Raw genomic sequence first — 26,675 nt, 5'->3', positions numbered from 1 at the left:
TGAATGGGTTGCAGGTTGTAGGGTTGGGGAGATATGTGAAGTGAAAGAGTCATGGCAAATAGGTTAGTGATGATAAAAGAGGTAGTGATAGCTTTGCATGAAATGAAATGTGGCAAGGCGGCAGTGGAGAGGAAAAATCTTGTTGAATTTCTTAAGAAAGAGGGTGACTGTGTTGTTGATTGGTTGGTAAGGTTATTCAACGTATATATATAGACCATGAAGTGCCTAACGATAGGTGAAATACGTGGACAGTGCCGCTATATAAGAGCAAGGGTGATAAAGGTGAGTGTTCAAACTGCAGAGGCATAAGTTTGTTGAGTACTCCTGGGAAATTGTATGGGAGGGTATTGATTGAGAGGGTATAGGCATATACAGAGCATCAGATTGAAGAGGTTAACTGTAGTTTCAGAAAAGTAGAGAATGTGTGGATCAGGTGCTTGCTTCAAGGAATTTGTACAAGAAATACTTAGAGAAAAGCGAGATTTGAATATGGAAGTTATGCATCTGGGGAAAATATAGGATAAGGTTGAGAGAGAGAGTTTTCGGAAGATGTTACGAATATATAATGTAGGAGGAAAGCTATTAAAAACAGTGAGAAGCTTTTATCAAAAGAGTAAGGCTTGCGGGAGACTGAATAGAGAGGAGTTTGAATGGTTCAAGTTGAAGGTTGGCCTGCGTTGGGGAGTGTGCGAAGTCACAACGGATATTTCATTTGCTTTTGGATGGGTTGGGGAAGGAGGCAAATGCAAGGGACATGTATGCTGTCTGTAGGGGGTTAGGAGGGCTGCAAAGTAAGTCAAGTGATGTATACTGATGACAAAACACTGCTGACGGATTCGACAAAGAAAGTGCAGAAGTTGGTGTCTGAGTTTGGGAAAGTCTGTGAAATGAGAAAGTTGAGAGTAAATGTCAACAAGAGTACAGAGAGACAAATTAGCTAGGAAGTTTGAATAGAAAAAAATTGTAAGTGAAGCTCTTTAGTACCTGGGAATGGACATGGCACGGAATAGAAACATGAACGGTTAAGTGAAACGTAGGGTGGGTGAGAGCGGTGAAGTTTCTGGGAGAACTGAGTATCTGCTGAAGGTTCTGGGAGCACTGAGTATCTGCTGAAGGTTCTGGGAGCACTGAGTATCTGCTGAAATATAGGTATCTAGAAGGATGCAAATGGGTATATTTGAGGGTATAGTAGTCCTAACGATGTTGTATGGATGCGAGTCATGAGCCGTAGATCAAGATATGGGAGGAAGGTGGAAGTGTTAAAAATGGAATGTTTCGGAACAGTATGTGGTATAAGGAGCCTTGATCGAGAAAGTAAGTTTGAGAGAATTGAAGAGACTGAACTGAAATGGCTTGATTGATAAAGAGGTTATGCGCATTAGAAGCGGAGGGGACAAAGAGAAGGGAGACGAAATTGGAGATGGAAAGGTGGAGTGAAACTGATTTTCAGTGCTCGTGGCCTGAACATGCTGAAAGGCGTGCACGGGAAAGAGTTAAGGGGAGAGATATAGAACCACAGAGAGGTGTGGGGCCTGGTTGTAGACAGGGCGCTGTGATGTGAGGGCATTACACATGACAGCTAGAAAATAGGTGCGACCGTATGAGGCCTTTTCTTCATCCGTTCCTGACGTTACCACACTGACGCAGGAAATGGCGAACTGGTATGGAAAAAGATATTGAATGAAATACACACGCACACACACACACACACACACACACACACACACACACACACACACACACGCAAACAGACACACTCACATACACACAAACAGACAGACAGACAGACAGACAGACAGACACACACACACACACGCACACACACACACACACACACACACACACACATATCTATATATATATATATATATATATATATATATATATATATATATATATATATATTTTGCTTTGTCACTGTCTCCCGCGTTAGCGGGGTAGCGCAAGGAAACAGACGAAAGAATGGCACAACCCACCCACATACACATGTATATACATACACGTCCACACACGCAAATATACATACCTATACATCTCAACGTATACATATATATACACGCAGAGACATATACATATATACACATGTACATAATTCATACTGTCTGCCTTTATTCATTCCTATCGCCACCATGCCACATGTGAAATAAAAACCCCCTCCCCCTTCATGTGTGCGAGGTAGCGCTAGGAAAAGACAACAAAGGCAACATTCGATCACACTCAGTCTCTAGCTGTCATGTAATAATGCATCGAAAGCACAGCTTCCTTCCCATATCCAGGCCCCACAGAACTTTCAATGGTTTACCACAGACGCTTCACATGCCCTGGTTCAATCCACTGACAGCACGTCAACCCCGATATACCACACCGTTCCAATTCACTATATTCCTTGCACGCCTTTCACCCTCCTGCATGTTCAGGACCCAATCACTCAAAATCTTTTTCACTCCATCTTTCCACCTCCAATTTGGTCTTCCACTTCTCATCGTTCCCTCCACCACTGACACATATATCCTCTTGGTCAATCTTTCCTCACATTCTCTCCATGTGGCCAAACTATTTCAAAACACCCTCTTCTGCCCTCTCAACCACACTCTTTTTATTACCACACATCTCTCTTACCCTATAATTGCTTACTCGGTCAAACCGCCTCACACCACATATTGTTCTCAAACATCTCATTTCCAGCACATCCACCCTCCTAAGCACAACTCTATCAATAACCCACGCCTCGCAACCATATAATACTGTTGGAACCACTATTCCTTCAAACATACCCATTTTTGCTTTCCGAGATAATGTTCCTCAACTTCCACACATTCTTAAGCGTTCCATGAACTTTCGCCCCCTCCCCAACCCTATGATTCACTTCCGCTTCCATGGTTCTATTCCGCTGCCAAATCTACTCCCAGATATCTAAAACACTTCACTTCCTCCATTTTTCTCCAATCAAGCTTACCTCCAAATTGACTTGTCAATCAACCCTACTGTACCTGATAACCTTACTCTTATTCACATTTACTCTCAGCTTTCTTCTTTCACACACTTTACCAAACTCAGTCACCAGCTTCTGCAGTTTCTCTCCCGAATCAGCCACCAGCGCTGTATCATCAGCGAACAACAACTGACTCACTTCCCAAGGTCTCTCATTCACAACAGCCTGCATACTTGTCCCTCTTTCCAAAACTCTTGCATTCACCTCCCCAACAACCCCATCCATAAGCAAATTAGACAACTATGGAGACATCATGCACCCCTGCCGCGAGCCAACATTCACTGAGAACTAATCACTTTCCTCTCTTCGCACTCGTACACATGCCTTACATCCTCGATGAAAACTTTTCACTGTTTCTAACAACTTGCCTCCCATTCCATATATTCTTAATACCTTCCACAGAGCATCTCTATCAACTCTATCATATGTCTTATCCAGATCCATATATGCTACATACAAATCCATTTGCTTTTTAAGTATTTCTCACATACATTTTTCAAAGCAAACACCTGATCCACACATCCTCCACCACTTCTGAAACCACACTGCTCTTCCCCAATCTGATGCTCTGTACATGTCTTCATCCTCTCAATAAACACCCTCCCATATAATTTCCCAGGAATACTCAACAAACTTATACGTCTGTAATTTGAGCACTCACCTTTATCCCCTTTGTCTTTGTACAATGGCATTATCCATGCATTTCGCCAATCCTCAGTCACCTCACCATGAGCCATATATACATTGAATATCCTCACCAACCAGTCAACATCACAGTGACCCCCTTTTTTAATAAATTCCACTGCAGTACCATTAAAACCCGACGCTTTACCGGCTTACATCTTCAGCAAAGCTTTCACTACCACTTTCGTGTTCACGAAATCATTCTCCCTGACCCTCTCACTTCGCTCACCACCACGACAAAAACACCCTATATCTAGCACTCTATCATCTAACACATTCAACAAACCTTCAAAATACTCTCTCCATCCTCTTCTCACATCACCACTACTTGTTATCACCTCCCCCTTCACCGATGTTCCCGTTTGTTCTCTTGTCTTACGCACTTTGTTTACCTCCTTCCAAAACATGTTTTTATTCTCCCTAAGATTTAATGATATTCTCTCACCCCAACTCTCATTTGCCCTCTTTTCTACCTCTTGCAACTTTCTCTTGACCTACAGCCTCTTTCTTTTATACATCTTTCAATCATTTGCATTATTTTCGTCAAATGCCTCTCTATTCTGTTTCACCAATAATCTGACCTATTCATCTCCCTGCTCACTACCCTTTTTAATCTGCCCATCTCCCGCGCTTTTCATACCACAAGCATCTTTTGCAGAAGCCAACACTGCTTCCCTATGTACACCCCATCTTCCTGAGCTCCCCGTACGTCCATTGCTCTTACCTTGTTCCATTCTGCACTCACTCTCCCCTGGTACTTTCTCACAAAAGTCTCCTTCCCATGCTCATTTACTCTCACCACTCTCTTCACCAGAACATTCTCTATTCTTTTCTGAAAACCTCTACAAATCTTCACCTTCGCATATATATATATATATATATATATATATATATATATATATATATATATATATATATATATATATATATATATATATATATATATATATATATATATATATATATATATATATATATATATATATATATATATATATATATATATATATATATATATATATATATATATATATATATATGGGAGCGGGTGGCTGGAAATCTTCCCCTCTCGTTTTTTTTTAATTTTCCAAAAGAAGGAACAGAGAAGGGGGCCAGGTGAGGATATTCCCTCAAAGGCCCAGTCCTCTGTTCCTAACGCTACCTTGCTAATGCAGGAAATGGCGAATAGTTATGAAAGAAAAGAAAATATATATATATATATATATATATATATATATATATATATATATATATATATATATAAATATATATATATATATATATATATATATATATGTGTGTGTGTGTGTGTGTGTGTATGTGTGTGTGAGAAATTGCAGAAGCTGGTGGCTGAGTTTGGTAAAGTGTGTGAAAGAAGAAAGTTAAGAGTAAATGTGAATAAGAGCAAGGTTATTAGGTACAGTAGGGTTGAGGGTCAAGTCAATTGGGAGGTAAGTTTGAATGGAGAAAAACTGGAGGAAGTAAAGTGTTTTAGATATCTGGGAGTGGATCTGGCAGCGGATGGAACCATGGAAGCGGAAGTGAACCATAGGGTGGGGGAGGGGGCGAAAATTCTGGTAGCCTTGAAGAATGTTTGGAAGTCGAGAACATTATCTCGGAAAGCAAAAATGGGTATGTTTGAAGGAATAGTGGTTCCAACAATGTTGTATGGTTGCGAGGCGTGGGCTATGGATAGAGTTGTGCGCAGGAGGGTGGATGTGCTGGAAATGAGATGTTTGAGGACAATATGTGGTGTGAGGTGGTTTGATCGAGTAAGTAATGTAAGGGTAAGAGAGATGTGTGGTAATAAAAATAGTGTGGTTGAGAGAGCGGAAGAGGGGTTTTTGAAATGGTTTGGTCACATATAGAGAATGAGTGAGGAAAGATTGACGAAGAGGATATATGTGTCAGAGGTGGAGGGAACGAGGAGAAGTGGGAGACCAAATTGGAGGTGGAAAGATGGAGTGGAAAAGATTTTGAGTGATCGGGGCCTGAACATGCAGGAGAGTGAAAGGTGTGCAAGGAATAGAGTGAATTGGAACGATGTGGTATACCGGGGTCGAAGTGCTGTCAGTGGATTGAAACCGGGCATGTGAAGCGTCTGTGGTAAACCATTGAAAGTTCTGTGGGGCCTGGATGTGGGAAGGAAGCTGTGCTTTCGGTGCATTATTACATGACAGCTAGAGACTGAGTGTAAACGAATGTGGCCTTTGTTGTCTTTTCCTAGTGCTACCTCGTACACATGAGGGGGGAGGGGGTTGTTATTCCATGTGTGGCGGGGTGGCGATGGGAATAGATAAAGGCAGACAGTATGAATTATGTATATGTGTATATATGTATATGTCTGTTTGTGTATATATATGTGTACGTTGAGATGTATAGGTATGTATATTTGCGTGTGTGGACGTGTATGTATATACATGTGTATGTCGGTGGGTTGGGCCATTCTTTCGTCTGTTTCCTTGCGCTACCTCGCTATCGCGGGAGACAGCGACAAAGCAGAATATATATATATATATATATATATATATATATATATATATATATATATATATATATATATATATATATATATATATACTCTGGAGTCACGCTGGGGGTGCTCATCCTCCTCGAAGGCTCAGATTGGGGTGTCTAAATGTGTATGGATGTAACCAAGATCAGAAAAAAGGAGAGATTGGTAATATGTTTGAAGAAAGAAACCTGGATGTCTGGCTCTGAGTGAAACTAAGTTCAATAGTAAAGGGGAATAGTGGTTTAGGAATGTCTTCGGAGTAAATTCAGGGGTTGGTTAGAGGACAAGCGCAAGGGAAGGAGTAGCACTACCCCAGAAACAGGAGTGGTGAGAGTATGTGATAGAGTGTAAGAAAGTAAGCTCTAGATTGATATGGGTAAAACTGAAAGTTGATGGAGAGAGATGGATGATCTTTGGTGCATATGCACCTGGGCATGAGAAGAAAGATCATGAGAGGCAAGTGTTTTGGGAGCAGCTGAGTGAGTGTGTTAGTAGTTTTGATGCACGAGACGGGTTATAGTGAAGGGTGATTTGAATGCAAAGGTGAGTAATGTGGCAATTGAGGGAATGATTGGTGTACATGGGATGTTCAGTGTTGTAAATGGAAATGGTGAAGACCTTATAGATTTGTGCGCTGGAAAAGAACTGGTGATTAGGAATACCTGGTTTAAAAAAGGAGAGACGGCCAGAGAGCGTTGTTGGATTACGTGTTAATCAATACGCTTGCGAAAGAGAGACTTTGGGATGTTAATGTGCTGAGAGTTGCAACTGGAGGGATGCCTGATCATTATCTTGTGGAGGCGAAGGTGAAGATTTGTAGAGGTTTTCAGAAAAGAAGAGAGAATGTTAGGGTGGAGACAGTGGTGAGAGTAAGTGAGCTTCTGAAGGAGATTGTGTGAGAAAATACCAGGAGTACAGAATGGAAAACGGTGAGAACAAAGGACGTAAGGGGAGTGGGGGAGGAATGGGATGTATTTAGGGAAGAAGTGATAGCTTGCGCAAAAGATGCTTGTGGCATGAGGAGCGTGGGAGGTGCGCAGATCAGAAAGGGTAATGAGTGGTGGGGTGAAGAAGTTTGATTATTAGTGAAAGAGAAGAGAGAGAGGTATTTAGACGATTTTTGCAGGGAAATGATGTAAATGACTGGGAGATGTATAAAAGAAAGGGGCAGGAAATCAAGAGAAAGGTGCAAGACGTGAAAAAGTGGGCAAATGAGAGTTGGAGTAAGAGAGTATCATTATATTTTAGGGAGAATGGAAAGATGTTTTGGAAGGAGGTAAATAAAGTCCGTAAGACAAGGGAACAAATGGGAACATCGGTGAAGGGGGCTAATGGGAGGTTATAAGTAGTGGTGATGTGAAAAGGAGATGGAGTGAGTATTTTGAAGGTTTGAATGTGTTAGATGATAGAGTGGCAGATATAGGGTGTTTTGGTCGAGGTGGTGTGCCAAGTGAGAGGGTTAGAGAGAATGATTTGGTAAACAGAGAAAAGATAGTAAAAGATTTACGGAAGATGAAAGCCGGCAAGGCAGCAGGTTTGGATGGTATTGCAGTGGAATTTATTAAAAAAGGTGGTGACTGTATTGTTGACTGGTTGGTAAGGTTATTTAATGTATGTATGACTCATGGTGAGGTGCCTGAGGATTGGCGGAATGCTTGCATAGTGCCATTTTACAAAGGCAAAGGGGATAAGAGTGAGTGCTCAAATTACAGAGGTATAAGTTTGTTGAGTATTCCTGGTAAATTATATGGGAGGGTATTGATTGAGAGGGTGAAGGCATGTACAGAGCATCAGATTGGGGAAGAGCAGTTTGGTTTCAGAAGTGGTAGAGGATGTGTGGATCAGGTGTTTTTTCTTTGAAGAATGTATGTGAGAAATACTTAGAAAAGCAAATGGATTTGTATGTAGCATTTATGGATCTGGAGAAGGCATATGATAGAATTCATGGAGATGCTCTGTGGAAGGTATCAAATATATATGGTGTGGGAGGCAAGTTGTTAAAAGCAGTGAAAAGTTTTATCGAGGATGTAAGGTATGTGTGCGTGTAGGAAGAGAGGAAAGTGATTGGTTCTCAGTGAATGTCGGTTTGCGGCAGGGGTGTGTGATGTCTCCATGGTTGTTTAATTTGTTTATGGATGGGGTTGTTAGGGAGGTGAATGCAAGAGTTTTGGAGAGAGGAGCACGTATGCAGTCTGGTGTGGATGAGAGAGCTTGGGAAGTGAGTCAATTGTTGTCAATCTTTCCTCACTCATGTGACCAAACCATTTTAATATACCCTCTTGTGCTCTCTCAACCACACCCTTTTTATTACCACACATCTCTCTTACCCTTTCATTACTTTACTCGATTAAACCACCCCACACCACATGTTTTTCTCAAATAATCAATTCCCAAAACATCCACCCTCGTTCGCACAACCCTATCTAAAGTCCATGCCTCGCAACCATGTGACATTGTTGGAACTACTATTCCATCAACCATACCCATTTTTGCTTCCGAATTCCATATATTCTTCAACGCTCCTAAAACCTTTACTCCCTCCTCTACACTATGGCTCCCTTACGCTTCCATGGTTCCATCCGCTGCTAAATCCACTCCCTGATATCTAAAACACTTCACATTTACTCTTAGCTTTCTTCTAGCACATGCTTTACTAAACTCAGTCATCAACTTCTACAGTTTCTCACCAATTCAGCCACCAGCGCCGTAACATCAGTTAACAACAACTTGCTCACTTCCCAAGCCCTGTCATCCACGACAAACTGCATACTTTCCCCTCATTCCAGAAATCTTGCATTCACTACCCTAACCCCACCATCCATAAACAAATCAAACAACCATGGAGACATCACGCACCCCTGCCGCAAACCGACATCACTGGGAACCAATCACTTTCCTCTCTTCCTGCTCGTATACATGCCTTACATCCTTGGTAAAGCTTTGCACTGCTTCGAGCAACTTACCTCCCACACCATTTATTCTCAATACATTCTACAAAGCTTCTCTATCAACCCTATCATGAGCCTTTTTCAGATCCATAAGTGGTACATACAAGTCCATCTGTTTTTCTAAGTATTTCTCACATACATTTTTCTTCAACTAAAACACCTTATCTACACATCCTTCACGACTTCTGAAACCACACTACTCTTTTCCAATCTGATGCTCCGTACATACCTTTACCCTCTTAATCAATACCCTTCCATATAATTTCCCAGTGATATTAAACAAACTTATACCTCTGTTATTTGAACACTGAGCTTTATCCCCTTTGCCTTTCTAAAATGGCACAATGCATGCATTCCGTCAATCCTCAGGCACTTCATCATGAACCATACATGCATTGAATATCCTTACCAACCAGTCTGCAACACAGTCACCCACTTTTTAATGAATTCCATAGCAATACCATCCAAACCCGCTGCGTTGCCGGTTTTCATCATCCTTAAAGCTTTCACGGCTTCTTCTCTATGTATCAAACCATTCTCCCTGACCCTCACACTTCGCACAACACCTCAACCAAAACGCCCTATATCTGCCACTCTTATAACCAACAAATTCAACAAACCTTCAAAATACTCACTCCATCTACTTCTCATTAAACCGTTGTAAGGGGAAGAGCAGTGTGGTTTCAGAAGTGGTAGAGGGTGTGTGGATCAGGTGTTTGCTTTGAAGAATGTATGTGAGAAATACTTAGAAAAACAAATGGATTCGTTTGTAGTATTTCTGGATCTGGAGATGGCATATGATAGAGTTGATAGAGATGCTCTGTGGAAGGTTTCAAGAATATATGGTGTGAGAGGCAAGTTGTTAGAAGCAGTGAAAAGTTTTTATCGGGGATGTAAGGCATGTGTACGTGTAGGAAGAGAGGAAAGTAATTGGTTCTCAGTGAATGTAGGTTTACGGCAGGGGTGTGTGATGTCTCCATGGCTGTTTAATTTCTTTATGGATGGGGTTGTTAGGGAGGTGAATGCAAGAGTTTTGGAAAGAGGGGCAAGTATACAATCTGTTGTGGATGAGAGAGCTTGGGAAGTGAGTTGTTGTTCGCTGATGATACAGCGCTGGTGGCTGATTCATGTAAGAAACTGCAGAAGCTGGTGACTGAGTTTGGTAAAGTGTGTGAAAGAGGAAAGTTAAGAGTAAATGTGAATAAGAGCAAGGTTATTAGGTACGGTAGGGTTGAGGGTCAAGTCAATTGGGAGGTAAGTTTGAATGGAGAAAAACTGGAGGAAATGAAGTGTTTTAGATATCTGGGAGTGGATCTGGCAGCGGATGGAACCATGGAAGCGGAAGTGAATCATAGGGTGGGGGAGGGGGCGAAAATTCTGGGAGCCTTGAAGAATGTTTGGAATTCGAGAACATTATCTCGGAAAGCAAAAATGGGTATGTTTGAAGGAATAGTGGTTCCAACAATGTTGTATGGTTGCGAGGCGTGGGCTATGGATAGAGTTGTGCGCAGGAGGGTGGATGTGCTGGAAATGAGATGTTTGAGGAAAATATGTAGTGTGAGGTGGTTTGATCGAGTAAGTAATTCAAGGGTAAGAGATGTGTGGAAATAAAAAGAGTGTGGTTGAGAGAGCAGAAGATGGTGTTTTGAAATGGTTTGGTCACATGGAGAGAATGAGTGAGGAGAGATTGACCAACAGGATATATGTGTCAGAGGTGGAGGGAACGAGGAGAAGTGGGAGACCAAATTGAACGGTGGAAAGATGGAGTGAAAAAGATTTTGAGTGATCGGGGCTTGAACATGCAGGAGGGTGAAAGGCGTGCAAGGAATAGAGTGAATTGGAACGATGTGGTATACCGGGGTCGACGTGCTGTCAATGGATTGAACCAGGGCTTGTGAAGCGTCTGTGGTAAACCATGGAAAGTTGTGTGGGGCCTGGATGTGGAAAGGGAGCTGTGGTTTCGGTGCATTACTACATGACAGCTAGAGACTGAGTGTGAACGAATGGGGCCTTTGATGTCTTTTCCTAGCGCTACCTCGCACACATGAGGGGTGAGGGGGTTGTTATTCCATGTGTGGCGAGGTGGCGATGGGAACAAATAAAGGCAGACAGTATGAATTATGTACATGTGTATATATGTATATGTCTGTGTGTATATATATATGTGTACATTGAGATGTATAGGTATGTATATTTGCGTGTGTGGACGTGTATGTATATACATGTGTATGTGGGCGGGTTGGGCCATTCTTTCGTCTGTTTCCTTGCGCTACCTCGCTAACGCGGGAGACAGCGACTAAGCAAAATTAAATAAATATTACAAATATATATATATATATATATATATATATATATATATATATATATATATATATATATATATATATATATATATATATATATATATTATCCCTGGGGATAGGGGAGAAAGAATACTTCCCACGTAGTCCCAGCGTGTCGTAGAAGGCGACTAAAAGGGGAGGGAGCGGGGGGCTGGAAATCCTCCCCTCTCGTTTTTTTTGTTTTTTTTTTTTTCCGAAAGAAGGAACAGAGAATTGGGCCAGGTGAGGGTATTCCCTCAAGGTCCAGTCCTCTGTTCTTAACGCTACCTCGCTAATGCGGAAAATGGCGAATAGTTTGAAAGAAAGAAAAAGAATATATATATATATATATATATATATATATATATATATATATATATATATATATATATATATATATATATATATATATATATATATATATATATATATATATGTGTGTGTGTGTGTGTGTGTGTGTGTGTGTGTGTGTGTGTATACATGTATAAAGTTCTATTCTGTTCTATCATACTTTGTCGCTGTCTCCCGTGTTAGCGAGGTAGCGCAAGGAAAGAGACGAATGAATGGCCCAACCCACCCACATACACATGTATAAACATGCACGTCCACACACGCATATATACATACCTTTACATTTCAACGTATATATATATATACATACACAGACATATACATATATACATATGTATATGATTCATACTTGCTGCCTATATTCATTCATGTCACCACCCCGCCACACATGAAATGACAACCCCCTACCCCGCACGCGTGCGAAGTAGCGCTAGAAAATGTCAACAAAGGCTACATTCGTTCACACTCAGTCTCTAACTGTGATGTATAATGCACCGAAACAACAAGTCCATGTCCACATCCAGGCTCTATAAAATTTTCCATGTTTGACACCAGACGCTTCACACGCCTTAGTTCAATTCATTGACAGCACGTCGACCCCGGTATACCACATCGTTCCAATTCATTCTATTCCTTGCACGCCTTTCACCCTCCTGCATGTTCAGGCGCCGATCACTCATAAGCTTTTTCAACCAATCCTTCCACCTTTGATTTGGTCTCCCACTTCTCCTCTGTCCCTTCACCTCTGACACATATATACTCTTTGTCAATCTTTCCCAACTCATTTTCTCCATATGAACAAACCATTTCAATACACCCACTTTTGCTCTCTCAAACACACTCTTTTTATTGCCACACATCTCTATTACTCTTTCACTACTTACTCGATCAAATCACCTCACACCACATATTGTCCTCAAACATCTCATTTCCAGCACATCCACCCTCCTCCGCATAACCCTATCTATAGCCCACGCCTCGCAACCGTATAACATTGTTGGAACATCTAACCCTTCAGACATACCTTTTTTGCTTTCTGAGATAATGTTCTCGCCTTTCATATATTTTTCAACACTCCCAGAACTTTCGCTCCCTCCCCGAACCTGTGACTCACTTCCGCTTTCATGGTTCTATCCGCTGCCAAGTCCACTCCAAGATATCTAAAACCCTTCACTTCCTCCAGTTTTATTTTATTCAACATTACCTCCCAATTGACTTGTCCCTCAACCCTATTGTACCTAATAACCTTACTCTTATTCACATTTACTCTCACCTTTCTTCTGTCGCCCACTTTACCAAAATCAGTCACCAGCTTCTGCAGTTTCTCACCCGAATCAGCCACCAGTGCTGTATCATCAGCGAATAACAACTAACTCACTCCCCAACCCCTGTCTTTCACATCAGACTGCATGCTTGTCATCTCCAAAACTCTTGCATTCGCCTCCCTAACAGCCGCATCCATAAACAAAGCAAACAACCATTAAGACATTACGCACCCCTGCCGCAAACCGACATTCACTGAGAACCAATCACTTTCCTCTCTTCCTACTCATACGCATGCCTTACATTCTTGATAAAAACGTTTTACTGTGTCAAGTAACTTCCCTCCCACACCATACTCTCCTAATACCTTCTACAAAGAACCTCTATCAACTCTATCATATGCCTTCTCCAGAGCCAAAAATGCTATTTACAAATCCATTTGTTTCTCACATACATTCTCCAAAGATAACACCTGATCCACACATAACCTACGACTTCTGAAACCACACAGCTCTTCCCCAATCTGATGCTCTGTACATGCCTTCTCCCACTCAATCAATACCCTCCTTTATAATTTCGCAGGAATACTCAACAAACTTATACCTCTGTAATTTGAAAACTCTCATTTATCCCTTTTGCCATTGTACAATGGCACTATGAATGCATTCTCTAATCCTCAGCCTCTTCAACATAAGTCATACATACAGTGAATATCCTCAACAGCCAGTCAACAACACAGTCACCCCCTTTTCAATAAATTACACTGCAATACCATCCATACCCGCTGCCTTAACAGCTTTCATCTTCCTCAAAGCTTTCACTACCTTTTCTTTGTTTATCAAATCATTCTCCCTGACCCCTTTCACTTCGCACACCACCTCGACCAAAACACCTTATATCTTCCACTCTATCATCTAACACATTCAACAACCGTTCGAAATGCTCACTCCATCTACTTCTTACATCACCACTACTTATTACCTCCCCATTAACCCCATTCACCAATGTTATCATTTGTTCTCTTGTCTTACGTACTTTATTTACCTCCTTACAAAACATCTTATTCTCCCAAAAAGCTTATGATACTCTCTTATCCAACTCTCATTTGCCCTCTTTTTAACCTTTTGCACTTTTCTCTTAACCTCCTGCTTCTTTCTTGTATATATATCTTAGTCATATGTACTATTTCCCTGCAAAAGTCGTCCAAATGCCTCTCTTCTTTTTCACTAATAATCTTACTACTGCATCTCACCACTCACTACCCTTTCCAATCTGCCCACCTCCCACACTACTCATGCTACAATCATCTTTTGCACAAGCCATCAATGCTTCCCTAAATACATCCCATTCCTCCCCCACTCCCCTTACGTACTTTACCCTCACCTTTTTCTTCTGCACTCAGTGTCTCCTGGTACTTCCTCACACAAGTCTAATTCCCAAGCTCACTTACTCTCACCACTCTCTTCACCCCAACATTCCCTCTTCTTTTCTGAAAACCTCAACAAATCTTCACCTTTGCCTACACAAGATAATGATTGACACCCCTCTAAATGCACTTCGAAGCACATTAACATTCAAGTCTTTCTTTCACGCGCCGATGGATGAAACTTAAAATGGATGGAGAGATGTAGGTGATTATTGATGCCTATGCACTTGGGCATGAGAAGAAAAATCATGAGAGGCAAGTGTTTGGGAGCAGCTGAGTGAATGTCTTAGCAGTTTTGATGCACGAGACCGGGTTATAGTGATGAGTGATTTGAATGCATTGGTGAGTAATGTGGCAGTTGAGGGAATAATTGGTGTACATGGGGTGTTCAGTGTTGTAAATGGAAATGGTTAGGAGCTTGTAGATTTATGTGCTGAAAAATGACTGATGATTGGGAATACCTGGTTTGAAAAGAGAGATATACATAAGTATACGTATGAAAGTAGGATAGATGGCCAGAGAGCGTCATTGGATTACGCGTTAATTGATAGGCGCGTGAAACAGAGACTTTTGGATGTTAATGTAATGAGAGGTGCAACTGGAGGGATGTCTGATCGTCATATTCTGGAGGCGAAGGTGAAGATTTGTAGAAATTTTCAGAACAGAAGAGAAAATCTTGGGATGAAGAGAGTGGTGATAGTAAGTGAGCTTGGGAAGGAGACTTGTGTGAGGAAGTACCAGGAGAGATTGAGTACAGAATGAAAAAAGGTGAGAACAAAGGACGTAAGGGGAGTAGGGGAGGAATGGGATATATTTAGGGAAACAGCGATGGATTGCACAAAAGATGCTTGTGGCATTAGAAGCGTGGGAGGAGGGAGGATTAGAAAGGTTAGTGAGTGGTGGAATGAAGAAGTAAGATTATTAGTGAAAGAGAAGAGAGACACATTTGGACGATTTTTGCAGGGAAATAATACAAATGACTGGGAGATGTATGAAAGATAGAGGCAGGAGGTCAAGAGGAAGGTGCAAGAGGGATACGAGAGTATCATTAAATCTTAGTGAGAATAAAAAGATGGTTTGGAAGGAGGTACATAAAGTGCGTAAGACAAGGGAACAAATGGAAAATCAGTGAAGGGGCTAATGGGGAGGCTATAACAAGTAGTGGTGATGTGAGAAGGAGATGAGTGAGTATTTTGAAGGTTGGCTGAGTGTGTTTGATGATAGAGTGGCAGATATAGGGTGTTTTGGTCGAGAAGGTGTGCAAAGTGAGAGGGTCAGGGAGAATGATTTGGTAAACAGCGAAGAGGTTGTAAAAGCTTTGCCTAAGATGAAAGCCGGCAAGGCAGCGGGTTTGGATGGCATTGCATTGGAATTTATCAAAAAAAGGGGGTGACTGTATAGTTGACTGGTTGGTAAGGTTATTCAATGTATGTATGACTCATGGTGAGGTGCCTGATGATTGGAGGAATGCATTCATAGTGCCATTGCACAAAGGCAAAGGGGATAAAGCTGAGTGCTCAAATTAGAGATGTATAAGTTTGCTTATCATTCCTGAGAAATCCTAAGGGAGGGTATTGATTGAGAGGGTGAAGGCATATACAGAGCATCAGATTGAGGAAGAGCAGTGTGGTTTCAGAAGTGGTAGAGGATGTGTGGATCAGGTGTTGGCTTTGAAGAATGTATGTGAGAAATACTTAGAAAAGCAAATGGATTTATATGTAGCATTTATGGATCTGGAGAAGGCATATGATAGAGTTGATAGAGATGCTCTATGGAAGGTATTAAGAATATATGGTGTGGGAGGCAAGTTGCTAGAAGCAGTGAAAAGTTTTTATCGAGGATGTAAGGCATGTGTACGGGTAGGAAGCGTGGAAAGTGATTGGTTCTCAGTGAATGTTGGTATGCGGCAGGGGTGTGTGATGTCTCCATGGTTGTTTAATTTGTTTAAGGATGGGGTTGTTACGGAGGTGAACGCAAAAATTATGGAAAGAGGGGCAACTATGCAGGCTGTTGTGGATGAAAGAGCTAGGGAAGTGAGTCAGTTGTTGTTCGCTGATGATACAGCGCTGGTGGCTGATTTGGGTGCAGAAGCTGGTGACTGAGTTTGGTGAAGTTTGTGAAAGAAGAAAGCTGAGCGTAAATATGAATAAGAGCAAGATTATTAGGTACAGTAGGGTTGAGGGACAAGTCAATTGGGAAGTAAGTTTGAATAGAGAAAAACTAGAAGAAGTGAAGTGTTTTAGATATCTGGAAGTGGATTTGGCAGCGGATGGAACCATGGAAGCGGAAGTGAATCATTGGGTGGGGGAGGGGGTCAAAGTTCTGGGAGCGTTGAAATATGTGTGGAAGTCGAGAACGTTATCTTGGAAAGCAAAAATGGGTATGTTTGAAGGAATATTGGTTCCAACAATGTTATATGGTTTCGAGGCGTGGGCTGTAGAGTTGCGCGGAGGAGGATGGATGTGCTTGAAATGAGATGTTTGACGACGATATGGGTGTGAGGTGGTTTGATCGAGTAAATCATGAAAGGAAATAAAAAGAGTGTGTTTGAGAGAGCAGAAGAGGGTGTTTTGAAATGGTTTGGTTTTATGGAGAAAATGAGTGAGGAAAGATTGACAAAGATGATATATGTGTTAGAGGTGGAGGGAACAAGAAGTGGGAGACCAAATTGGAGGTGGAAAGATGGAGTGAAAAAGATTTTGAGTGATCGGAGCCTGAACATGCAGGAGGGTGAAAGGCGTGCAAGGAATAGAGTGAATTGGAACAATGTAATATACCGGGGTCGACGTGCTGTCAATGGATTTAACCAGGGCATGTAAAGTGTCTAGGGTAAACCATGGAAAGTTCTGTAAGGCCTGGATGTGGAAAGGTAGCTGTGGATTCGGTGCATTATACATGACAGCTAGAGACTGAGTGTGAACGAATGTGGCCCTTCTTGTCTTTTCCTAGCGGTACATCGCGCACATACGGGGGAGGAGGTTATTTCATGTGTGGCGGGATGGCAACGGGAATGAATAAGGGCAAACAGTATGAATTATGCACATGTGCATATATGTATATGTCTGCGTGTGTGTGTATATGTATACGTTGAGATGTGTAGGTATATATATGTGCGTGTGTGGACGTGTATGTGTATACATGTGTATGTGGGTGGGTTGAGCCTTTTTTTCGTCTTTTTCCTTGCGCTACCTCGCTGACACGGGAGACGGCGACAAGGTATAAAAAATATATAGAAACACCGTCGAGGAACATGCTGCCCAAAAGGAGCCCACCAGACCCTGCTTCTGGATGGAACACTTTCTAAATTCTTCTCATTACTGATCTAGATTAGAGGACGTGAGAGAGAGTATTTTTCCTACCCTTGGCCTGATCGTCTTAATCTTAATGAGGAATTCGTTGTCCCTGGGAGGACTTTAATGGCCCTAGAGAGAAATATATTGTCTCTCTGACTGAAATATTACATCAGCCATGAAATAGTACCTCCCGGGTTCGGTGTGAGCTGTCCACAGTCAAGATTTGTGGTCCGAACTTCCACGTGAGTGGTGGACCAAGATTAATTACCTATGCTTCGTTGAGTTTCTCCTACGTTCTTGCGAATTGTTGGGTTGAATGTGGCCATTCCCGCTTTTCTGCCCCACTGTTGCTGGCTTTACTGTAAGCTCGTCAGGATTACATGGATATTTGCGTTATCTGCCCTGATCCTGCTAATTTAGGATCTAACTCTACTGCAATAAGAATTTATCCATATATATATATATATAATATATATATATATATATATATATATATATACATATATATATATATATATATATATATATATATATATATATATATATATATATATATATATATATATATATATATATATATATATATATATATATATATATATATATATATATATATATATATATATATATATATATATATATATATATATATATATATATATATATATATATATATATATATATTTTTTTTTTTTTTTTTTTTTTTTTTGCGCTGTCTCCCGCGTTTGCGAGGTAGCGCAAGGAAACAGACGAAAGAAATGGCCCAACCCACCCCCATACACATGTATATAAATACGTCCACACACGCAAATATACATACCTACACAGCTTTCCATGGTTTACCCCAGACGCTTCACATGCCCTGATTCAATCCACTGACATCACGTCAACCCCGGTATACCACATCGCTCCAATTCACTCTATTCCTTGCCCTCCTTTCACCCTCCTGCATGTTCAGGCCCCGATCACACAAAATCTTTTTCACTCCATCTTTCCACCTCCAATTTGGTCTCCCTCTTCTCCTCGTTCCCTCCACCTCCGACACATATATCTTGGTCAATCTTTCCTCACTCATTCTCTCCATGTGCCCAAACCATTTCAAAACACCCTCTTCTGCTCTCTCAACCACGCTCTTTTTATTTCCACACATCTCTCTTACCCTTACGCTACTTACTCGATCAAACCACCTCACACCACACATTGTCCTCAAACATCTCATTTCCAGCACATCCATCCTCCTGCGCACCACTCTATCCATAGCCCACGCCTCGCAACCATACAACATTGTTGGAACCACTATTCCTTCAAACATATCCATTTTTGCTTTCCGAGATAATGTTCTCGACTTCCACACATTCTTCAAGGCTCCCAGAATTTTCGCCCCCTCCCCCATCCTATGATCCACTTCCGCTTCCATGGTTCCATCCGCTGCCAGATCCACTCCCAGATATCTAAAACACTTTACTTCCTCCAGTTTTTCTCCATTCAAACTCACCTCCCAATTGACTTGACCCTCAACACCCTACACTTTATTCGTATGTATATATACATATATATATATATATATATATATATATATATATATATATATATATATATATATATATATATATATATATATATATATATATATATATATATATATATATAATATATATATATATATATTATATATATATATATATATATATATATATATATATATATATATATATATATATATATATATATATATATATATATATATATATATGTATATAAATTATACTGCAAGCCGGTAAGGCAGTGGGTTTGGATGGTATTGCAGTATAATTTATTAAAAAAGGGGGTGACTGTATTGTTGACTGGTTGGAAAGGTTATTCAATGTATGTATATCTCATGGTGAGGTGCCTGAGGATTGGCGGAATACTTGCATAGTGCCATTGTGCAAAGGCAAAGGAATGAAAGTGAGAGCTCAAATTACAGAGGTATAAGTTTGTTGAGTATTCTTAGGAAATTATATGGGAGGGAATTGATTGAGAGGGTGAGGGCATTTACAGAGCATCAGATTGGGGAAGAGCAGCGTTGTTTCAGAAGTGGTAGAGGATGTGTGGATCAGGCGTTTGCTTTGAAGAATGTATGTGAGAAATACTTAGAAAAGCAAATGAATTTTTATGTAACATTTATGGATCTGGAGAAAGCATATAAAAGAGTTGACAGATGCTCTGTGGCAGGTATTAAGAATATATGGTGTGGGAGGCAAGTTGTTAGAATCAGTAAAAAGTTTTTATTTAGGATGTAAGGCATATGTACGTGTAGGAAGAGAGGAAAGTGATTGGTTCTCAGGGAATGTAGGTCTGCGGCAGGGGTGTGCGATGTCTCCATATTTGTTTAATTTGTTTATGGATGGGGTTGTTAGGGAAGTGAATGCAAGAGTTTTGGAAAAGGGGGCAAGTATTCAGTCTATTGTGGATGAGAGAGCTTGGGAAGTGAGTCAGTTGTTGTTTGCTGATGATACAGCGCTGGTGTCTGATTCGTGTGAGAAACTGCAGAAGGTGGTGACTGAGTTTGGTAAAGTGTGTGAAAGAAGAAAGTTGAGAGTAAATGTGAATAAGAGCAAGGTTATTAGGCGCAGTAGGGATGAGGGACTAGTCAATTAGGAGGTAAGTTTGAATGGACAAAAACTGGAGGAAGTGAAGTGTTTTAGATATCTAGGAGTGGATTTGGCAGCGGAAGGAACCATGGAAGCGGAAGTGAATCATAGGGTGGGGGAAGGGGCGAAAGTTCTGGGGGCGTTGAAGAATATGTGGAAGTCGAGAACATTATCTCCGAAAGCAAAAATGGCTATGTTTGAAGGAATAGTGGTTCCAACAATGTTATATGGTTGCGAGGAGGCCTGGTCTATGGATAGAATTGTGCGGAGGAGGGTGGATGTGTTTGAGGACAATATGTGGTGTGAGGTGGTTTGATCGAGTAAGTAATGAAAGGGTAAGAGTGATGTGTGGTAATAAAAAGAGCTTGGTTGAGAGAGCAGAAGAGTGTGTTTTGATATGTTTTGGTCACATGGAGAGAATGAGTGAGGAAAGATTGCCAAAGAGTATATATGTGTCAGAGATGGAGAGAACGCGAACTGGGAAACCAAATTGGAGGTGAAAGGATGGAGAGAAAAAGATTTTGTGCGATCGGGGCGTGAACATGCAGGAGGGTGAAGGGCGTGCAAGGAATAGGGTGAATTGGAACGATGTGTTATACCGGGGTCAACGTGCTGTAAGTGGATTGAATCAGGGCATGTGAAGCGTCTGGAGTAAACCATGGAAAGTTCTGTGGGGCCTAGATATGGAAAGGGACCTCTGGTTATCGGTGCATTATCCATGACAGCTAGAGACTGAGTGTGAACGAATGAGGCGCGTGTTGTCTTTTCCTGGCGCTACCTTGCGAGAGTGAGGGAGGACGGCGTTGCCATTACATGTTTGACGGGTGGCGACGGGAATGAATAAAGGTGGCGAGTATGATTTATGTACATGTTTATATAGGTATATGTCTTTGTATGTATATATGCGTATTCGTTGAAATGTATAGGTATGTATATTTGCGTGTGTGGACGTGTGTGTATATACATGAGTATGTGGGTGGGTTGGGCCATTCTTTCGTCTGTTTCCTTGCGGTACCTCACTAACGCGGGAGACAGCGATAAAGTATAACATATATATACATATGTATATATATACACACATATATATATATATACATATATATATATATATATATATATATATATATATATATATATATATATATATATATATATATATATATATATATATATATATATATATGGTGTGGGAGGCAAGTTGTTAGAAGCAGTGAAAAGTTTTTATCGAGGATGTAAGGCATGTGTACGTGTAGGAAGAGAGGAAAGTGATTGGTTCTCAGTGAATGTAGGTTTGCGGCAGGGGTGTGTGATGTCTCCATGGTTGTTTAATTTGTTTAAGGATGGGGTTGTTAGGGAGGTAAATGCAAGAGTCCTGGAAAGAGGGGCAAGTATGAAGTCTGTTGGGGATGAGAGAGCTTGGGAATTGAGTCAGTTGTTGTTCGCTGATGATACAGCGCTGGTGGCTGATTCATGTGAGAAACTGCAGAAGCTGGTGACTGAGTTTGGTAAAGTGTGTGGAAGAAGAAAGTTAAGAGTAAATGTGAATAAGAGCAAGGTTATTAGGTACAGTAGGGGTGAGGGTCAAGTTAATTGGGAGGTGAGTTTGAATGGAGAAAAACTGGAGGAAGTGAAGTGTTTTAGATATCTGGGAGTGGATCTGTCAGCGGATGGAACCATGGAAGCGGAAGTGGATCATAGGGTGGGGGAGGGGGCGAAAATTTTGGGAGCCTTGAAAAATGTGTGGAAGTCGAGAACATTATCTCGGAAAGCAAAAATGGGTATGTTTGAAGGAATAGTGTTTCCAACAATGTTGTATGGTTGCGAGGCGTGGGCTATGGATAGAGATGTGCGCAGGAGGATGGATGTGCTGGAAATGAGATGTTTGAGGAAAATGTGTGGTGTGAGGTGGTTTGATCGAGTAAGTAACGTAAGGGTAAGAGAGATGTGTGGAAATAAAAAGAGCGTGGTTGAGAGAGCAGAAGAGGGTGTTTTGAAATGGTTTGGGCACATGGAGAGAATGAGTGAGGAAAGATTGACCAAGAGGATATATGTGTCGGAGGTGGAGGGAACGAGGAGAAGAGGGAGACCAAATTGGAGGTGGAAAGATGGAGTGAAAAAGATTTTGTGTGATCGGGGCCTGAACATGCAGGAGGGTGAAAGGAGGGCAAGGAATAGAGTGAATTGGAGCGGTGTGGTATACAGGGGTTGACGTGCTGTCAGTGGATTGAATCAAGGCATGTGAAGCGTCTGGGGTAAACCATGGAAGGCTGTGTAGGTATGAATATTTGCGTGTGTGGACGTGTGTATGTACATGTGTATGGGGGGGGGTTGGGCCATTTCTTTCGTCTGTTTCCTTGCGCTACCTCGCAAACGCGGGAGACAGCGACAAAGTATAAAAAAAAAAAAAAAAATATATATATATATATATATATATATATATATATATATATATATATATATATATATATATATATATATATATATATATATATATATATATGCTTTTGCTTTTGCTTTGTCGCTGTCTCCCGCGTTAGCGAGGTAGCGCAAGAAAACAGACGAAAGAATGGCCCATCCCACCCACATACACATGTATATACATACATGTCCACACACGCAAATATACATCCCTATACATCTCAACGTATACATATATATACACACACAGACATATACATATATACACATGTACATAACTCATAGTCTGCCTTTATTCATTCCCATCGCCACCCAGCCACACATGAAATAACAACCTCCTCCCCCCGCATGTGCATGAGGTAGCGCTAGGAAAAGACAACAAAGGCCACATTCGTTCACACTCAGTCTCTAGCTGTCATGTATAATGCACTGAAACCACAGTTCCCTTTCCACATCCAGGCACCACAGAACTTTCCATGGTTTACCCCAGACACTTCACATGCCCTGGTTCAATCCAATAACAGCACGTCGACCACGGTATATCAAATCATTCCAATTCACTCTATTCCTTGCATGCCTTTCACCCTCCTGAATGTTCAGGCCCAATCACTCAAAAACTTTTTCACTCCATCTTTCCACCTCCAATTTGGTCTCCCACTTCTAGTTCCCTCCACCTCTGACACATATATCCTCTTGGTCAATCTTTCCTCACTCATTCTCTCCATAAAACCAAACCATTTCAAAACACCCTCTTCTGCTCTCTCAACCACACTCTCTTTATTACCACACATCTTTCTTACCTATTACTACTCACTCGATCAAACCACCTCACACCACATACTGTCCTCAAACATCTCATTTCCAGCACATCCACCCTCCTCCGCACAAATCTATCTATAGCCCACGCCTCGCAACAATAACATTGTTGGAACCACTATTCCTTCAAACATGCTCATTTTTGTTTTCCAAGATAATGTTCTCGACTTCCACACATTCTTCAACGCTCCCAGAACTATCACCCCCTCTCCCACCCTATGATTCACTTCCGCTTCCATGGTTCCATCCACTGCCAAATCCACTCCCAGATATCTAAAACACTTCATTTCCTCCAGTTTTTCTCCATTCAAACTTACCTCCCAACTGACTTGTCCCTCAACCCTGCTGTACCTAATAACCTTGTTCTTATTCACATTCACTCTCAGCTTTCTTCTTTCACAGACTTTACTAAACTCAGTCACCATATATATATATATATATATATATATATATATATATATATATATATATTTTTTTTTTTTTTTTTATACTTTGTCGCTGTCTCCCGCGTTTGCGAGGTAGCGCAAGGAAACAGACGAAAGAAATGGCCCAACCCCCCCCCCATACACATGTACATACACACGTCCACACACGCAAATATACATACCTACACAGCTTTCCATGGTTTACCCCGGACGCTTCACATGCCTTGATTCAATCCACTGACAGCACGTCAACCCCTGTATACCACATCGCTCCAATTCACTCTATTCCTTGCCCTCCTTTCACCCTCCTGCATGTTCAGGCCCCGATCACACAAAATCCTTTTCACTCCATCTTTCCACCTCCAATTTGGTCTCCCTCTTCTCCTCGTTCCCTTCACCTCCGACACATATATCCTCTTGGTCAATCTTTCCTCACTCATTCTCTCCATGTGCCCAAACCATTTCAAAACACCCTCTTCTGCTCTCTCAACCACGCTCTTTTTATTTCCACACATCTCTCTTACCCTTACGTTACTTACTCGATCAAACCACCTCACACCACACATTGTCCTCAAACATCTCATTTCCAGCACATCCATCCTCCTGCGCACAACTCTATCCATAGCCCACGCCTCGCAACCATACAACATTGTTGGAACTACTATTCCTTCAAACATACCCATTTTTGCTTTCCGGGATAATGTTCTCGACTTCCACACATTTTTCAAGGCTCCCAAAATTTTCGCCCCCTCCTCCACCCTATCATCCACTTCCGCTTCCATGGTTCCATCCGCTGACAGATCCACTCCCAGATATCTAAAACACTTCACTTCCTCCAGTTTTTCTCCATTCAAACTCACCTCCCAATTGACTTGACCCTCAACCCTACTGTACCTAATAACCTTGCTCTTATTCACATTTACTCTTAACTTTCTTCTTCCACACACTTTACCATATATATATATATTTTCTTTTCTTTCAAACTATTCGCCATTTCCCGCATTAGCGAAGTAGCGTTAAGAACAGAGGACTGGGCCTTTGAGGGAATACCCTCACCTGGCCCAATTCTCTGTTCCTTCTTTTGGAAAATTAAAAAAAAAAAAAAAAGAAAAAAAAAAAGAGAGAAGGGAGGATTTCCAGCCCCCCGCTCCCTCCCTTTTCAGTCGCCTTCTACGACACGCAGGGAATACGTGGGAAGTACTCTTAATCCCCTATCCCCAGAGATAATATATATATATATATATATATATATATATATATATATATATATATATATATATATATATATATATATATATATATATATATATATATATATATATATATATATATATATATATATATATATATATATATATATATATATATATATACACATATATATATATATATATATATATATATATATATATATATATATATATATATATATAGATATATAGATAAATATATTAACTTTCTAAAATGGGAAACAGAAGAAGGAGTCGCGCGGGGAGTGCTCATCCTCCTCGAAGGCTCAGAGTGGGGTGCCTAAATGTGTGTGGATGTAACCAAGATGTGAAAAAAGGAGAGATAGGTAGTATGTTTGAGGAAAGGAACCTGGATGTTTTGGCTCTGAGTGAAACGAAGCTCAAGGGTAAAAGGGAAGAGTGGTTTGGGAATGTCTGGGGAGTAAAGTCAGGGGTTAGTGAGAGGACAAGAGCAAGGGAAGGAGTAGCAATACTCCTGAAACAGGAGTTGTGGGAGTATGTGATAGAGTGTAAGAAAGTAAATTCTCGATTAATATGGGTAAAACTGAAAGTTGATGGAGAGAGGTGGGTGATTATTGGTGCATATGCACCTGGGCATGAGAAGAAAGATCAAGAGAGGCAAGTGTTTTGGGAGCAGCTGAATGAGTGTGTTAGTGGTTTTGATGCACGAGACCGGGTTATAGTGATGGGTGATTTGAATGCAAAGGTGAGTAATGTGGCAGTTGAGGGAATAATTAGTATACATGGGGTGTTCAGTGTTGTAAATGGAAATGGTGAAGAGCTTGTAGATTTATGTGCTGAAAAAGGACTGATGATTTGGAATACCTGGTTTAAAAAGCGAGATATACATAAGTATACTTATGTAAGTAGGAGAGATGGCCAGAGAGCGTTATTAGATTACGTGTTAGTTGACAGGCGTGCGAAAGAGAGACTTTTGGATGTTAATGTGCTGAGAGGTGCAACTGGAGGGATGTCTGTTCATTATCTTGTGGAGGCTAAGGTGAAGATTTGTATGGGTTTTCAGAAAAGAAGAGTGAATGTTGGGGTGAAGAGGGTGGTGAGAGTAAGTGAGCTTGAGAAGGAGACCTGTGTGAGGAAGTACCAGGAGAGACTGAGTACAGAATGGAAAAAGGTGAGAACAATGGAAGCAAGGGGAGTGGGGGAGGAATGGGATGTATTTAGGGAATCAGCGACGGATTGCGCAAAAGATGCTTGTGGCATGAGAAGAGTGGGAGGTGGGTTGATTAGAAAGGTTAGTGAGTGGTGGGATGAAGAAGTAAGAGTATTAGTGAAAGAGAAGAGAGAGGCATTTGGACGATTTTTGCAGGGAAAAAATGCAA

Source organism: Panulirus ornatus, chromosome 38 (genome assembly GCF_036320965.1).
Source record: "Panulirus ornatus isolate Po-2019 chromosome 38, ASM3632096v1, whole genome shotgun sequence".
NCBI classification, from domain to species: domain Eukaryota; kingdom Metazoa; phylum Arthropoda; class Malacostraca; order Decapoda; family Palinuridae; genus Panulirus; species Panulirus ornatus.
Note: the sequence above shows the minus strand (reverse complement) of the source record.